This window comes from Apodemus sylvaticus, chromosome 12 (assembly GCF_947179515.1).
Source record: "Apodemus sylvaticus chromosome 12, mApoSyl1.1, whole genome shotgun sequence".
NCBI classification, from domain to species: domain Eukaryota; kingdom Metazoa; phylum Chordata; class Mammalia; order Rodentia; family Muridae; genus Apodemus; species Apodemus sylvaticus.
The window spans coordinates 62,244,326-62,248,771 of NC_067483.1; the positions used below are offsets into that span (position 1 = coordinate 62,244,326).

A 4,446-nucleotide genomic window follows, 5' to 3' on the forward strand; every position below is an offset into this window, starting at 1 on the left:
AGTGAGGTCAAACTGCCTTGTTCCTTCCCAACTCTCACTCATTCTATTTTCTTGGGAAAAGTCCTGTCAGGTGAGTCTCACATGTTCAGCCAGGCTGGATCATGGCATGGAAGACCACGAGGAGCAGCGAACTCAGTATCTGTCCTAATCCCACAGCATCTGACAACTGGAAACAGAATAAAGAGTTCAGGCAGGCAGGTGGGCGGGTCCAGGCTGGCTGGTGGGCGGGTCCAGGCAGGCAGGTAGGCGGGCCCAGGCTGGCTGGTGGGCGGGTCCAGGCTGGCAGGTGGGCGGGTCCAGGCTGACAAGTAGGAGCTGGCAGAAGAGCTTAGTCCTCTTCTCATACCTATCAGTCCGACAGATTCAGGGTCCTTGACTCAGACGCCTGGGTTTGAATGGAACAGAAAACCATGCAAGTCAGGAACCTGAGTGATCCCTTGACTAAAGGTCCCCAAGTACCCTGAGGACCAATAATTATATGAGGTTTTGAACTAACCAGGGGAGAGGAATGTTTGAGAGGGAGGGTAAAATCACAGACCACATGGTAAGATTTATCTTATGTCCTTATATACTCTGAAACATGTCCCCCTGGAGTTACCAGGGTTTGGGGTTTTAGAATTGCATGTACAGTGCCCCGCACACCCAGCATACTGCTGGTGAGGTCTACTGCTGTTTGTGGTCCTTACATTTCCTTTTTGTGTAGAAGGGAGTGGGGTCATCACCTTCCCTCTTGGGGTCTTCTTAGGCCTGCTTGTCTGCCACAGAGTCTAGTGAGATGGAAATTACAAGATTACAATAAATAGATGTCAGGCACAATGACCTTTCTCTCTTCCATCCCTTCATAATGGAGCTGAAATCTTTTGAGTCTCCCAGCACAGATCTAATTACTGCACTTCCAACGTGGGGGAGGGGAAAGAGAGAACAAGACAAGCGGGACACCTGGGGCAGGAGGATTATTGAAGAGCACAACATTAATTTTTTAAACCCATTGTGTTCTTTCTAGGAACTGAGACTGGCTCAGATCCCTTATCGAGTCCACTCCAGAATAGCCCTGCCCATCCCGTTTTCTTGGACAGAAGAACATTTACATGCACGGTCACACACAAACGACCACGCACACATACCTGCTCCTGGGGCAGACTCATACTGGGTTGTTTGTCTGGGACCACACCTCTGCCCATCCGGAAGAGAATGATTGTGTCAGAGACAAAACTGGCAGCTAAAAAGGGTACAGTCAGTTGGTCTATGCCACACTCTGTCTCCAAAGGCATGCATTTCTTGGCCCAACAGCAGGATGATAAGCACCTAGAATATAAGCCAACTGCCCAGATTACCCAAAGCCATGCCATAGTTCTCTGGGAACAGGACAGTTGGGCACTAAAAAACTCAAAAGTGCTCAGAGCCTGGCAGCAACTGACTGCCATTTGGAGCCAAAGGTCACGCTGGGGCCCACTTCCTACATTACAGCTGTTTCTCCATTCCTACATTACAGCTGTTTCTCCATCTCACATACTACAGAGACACGTGAAGAAGGGCCAAGGACTACAGAGTTGCTATGTTGCCTAGGAAGGACCACACACTTGACTCTCATCCACTTCCTCGGTCCCTCATCACCCGGTACGCCATCCACCCAGGAGCAAGATGGACATATAAGGTGAACCCTGAAGGAGCAGAGGACTGAGGAAATGGAGTCTTTTCTCAAAGGAGCCGTGCTACTTGGAACAAGTGAGGCTCAGATCTTCATCCGCAATATAAAAGGTGAAATCAGATCCTAAATCCCTTCATACTGCTAAGGTTTGGCCAACTATCTTCATTTTTTTCTCTTTGGCTAGAACACATTTAGCTGGTTTTTCTGTTGATTCTTAAAGTACCTCTGCATCTGCTGCTGTCATCACTGGGCTGCTGTTTGCAGCTACTGAAACTAAGTAACTATGGTTTCCATGCCTAGGTGGAGTGGATCCATGCCGGGTGTGCTCACTTGGGCATCTGGAGACTGGAGACTCAGGCCGTCTCTGGATCGGTTGGTAGACTCTTCAGCCAAGCAGCTCTGTTCCTGTCTCTCAGCCCCATCCTCCCACTTTTGTTAACCATCAAGATACCTTAAGCATGTTGTCTCCAGGGAGACAGCAAGAGGATAAGCACAAACACGCAAGCCCCTAGAGTCCAGGCTGGAAACTACACTGCCTCCACTGCCTCTCCTGACGAGTGTTGCAATCCAGAGCAAGAAGCTTGACCAGATTCAGAAAATGAGGAAATGGAACATGTAAGGGGCGTGGTCAGGACAGAGGGAGCTTATTCTACTGCAACTGATGGTCCCGGTTTGAGTGGGGGTGTTGGGGTAGCCAATGGTCTGCCCTTCTAGTCCACGCTCCTAGACCAGAAGATGGTTTCAGTGGAGTCCACAATATCCTGGGCACTTATAGGCTCTGTCTCCCCTGGGAAAGAACTGCAGACTCCCAGCCTGGCAATCTGTACCTCCTCTAATGCCCCAGCCTTGGGGCTCCTTGGGGACCAGAACCAGGTCCCTCTTGAGATGATGGAACAGAAGACCCTGTAAAAAGCAGGCCTGTTGACAGCTCTCAGGACCAGAGAGGAGGAAGGGAGGAGGAAGAGAAGAAGTAGGAAGAAGAAGGGGCTCCTGAAAGGGGGAGGGGAAGGGGGGAAGCCAAGAGGAGTAGCCCGTCTCTAGAGAGCTGCAGAGCTGACCCTAACCTCTAGTTTATTGGGAAGAACCAAGGTTGACCAAGATATCAGAAAGCTCTAGCCATTTTACCATTAGCCAGGAACTCCGGTGACTCACTCCATCTCTTCAAAGTTAGTTTCGTTGTTTGAGAACTAGAGCAAGTATCCTCAGAGACTGGGATTAAGCCGTCCACGTAGGCTTTGCCAGTGCTAATCATTCATTGAAGATGGGTGGCATCTCCCACCTATAGCCTCGAAACAGGAGAGACATCTCCTGCTTCCCATGCCCTTTCCCGGCATTGCCACCTCCACAGTAGTAGTCATGGCCTTGTTTCAAGCCCACATTGTCGCTATCAAGTAAGTCCACAAGAGGCTTCTCTACCCCCTGTCAGGTTAGACTTGCCATCGGTGACTCTTGGCTCGACTCTTCTGGTCTGTCCCAGCAGGCTGGCTTCTCTCACACACATTAAAGGTCAGCTCTTGGACGGGCATTATTGCTGAGCAGCTGGAAAGGCCTCGGATGCTGATTTCCTTTTCTCTAGCTACTAGATCATTCTTTTATCCACCAACTCCCAGGTGAGAAGCCAGGCCCTATACTAGGCTGTTCCCTGTCGCCTCAAATAATAGCATCTTTTAACATTTCATCCGGACTCATCTCCCTGAGAAGACAAATCACCAAATCCATTCCCATGCTTAGAGGCCCCAGGGAAAGATGGAGTTTGTGAGGGACTCCCAAACTGCTTTATCTCTGCCATTGTCACTTGCTGGCCCTCTTATACTCAGTGACAAAGGCTAGGGTGGAGAGAGAGAGGAAGTTCTGTGAGTTTGGGGGGGGGGGGCAGGGCCAAGTAGAAAGAAGCATCCACCAGCTTGCTGGCCAGGCCAGCTGTCCGAAGGTGGCCTCCAGCCAAGGCCTCCCACACCCTCTTTGGCCTTCTAGCTGACACATGTATTTATTGAGCTGCTGCCATGTGACAAGCCAGGATGAAGTTGGGAGGAGCAAATCAGAGAGTAAAACGGGACAGGTTCCTGCCTCACAGAATCATCTGCACCTGGTAGAGAAAACAGATCACAAACAGTAACTGATAAAATTATTTGAAACTTTGTAACCTTCTGTCCAGGGTGTAATTACATTGTTGTTATGCAGTCCAGGCACAAGTCAGGACTCAAGGACCTCCTTGTGATGAGTGATTTAAAATTCTCTTTTAAACTGGCCAAGAGTTAATCAGATGCCAATAGGATAAAGAACTAGAGAAACAGCAGGCAGAGAGGTAGAATGTACAAAGACCCTGAGATACGAAGCACCTAGCAGGAAACAAGCCCTTCTCTCCTAGGAAAAGCAAGAACTGCCTACCCACGTGGTTAGTCACAGGGGAACGTGGGTTTCTACTCACTGAAGATTTTAAACAGGTTTCTGATACCAGTAATGTTGAATGACAATCAGTGTGGACAAAATAAAAATAAATAATAAAGACAACTCAAGAGGTTTAAAGTAACCGGAAGCAAAAGCTTCCTGACGTACAGGGACAGCAGGACCACACTGCTGAAGAAAATGTCTGCTTCCTCTAAACAACTTTAGACTCAGATGAATGTCTATGTAAAATGGTTTGTAATTGCCTTACCTTGGAAAGATGTCTAATTCTGGTTCCCAGATGCACTGTTTCAGCCAGATTTTCCAATTATGCACAGCAGACACAATAGCCACTCACTCTGCCTTTTTTTAATTAAATAGGTAGTATATGCTCAAAACTTTGAAAACCCTGT

The 4,446-nt window shown here is 48.6% G+C and overlaps 1 long non-coding RNA gene across 1 annotated transcript; it reads right to left on the reverse strand.

The window, feature by feature from the left end:
* Positions 1 to 269: 269 nt before the first annotated feature.
* Positions 270 to 762, reverse strand: LOC127697735 (uncharacterized). The gene is made up of 2 exons (XR_007980521.1): positions 687 to 762; positions 270 to 385 (listed from the first exon to the last, which is right to left on the reverse strand). It is a non-coding gene; the product is annotated as an uncharacterized LOC127697735 (long non-coding RNA).
* Between the last annotated feature and the right edge of the window lie 3,684 nt (positions 763 to 4,446).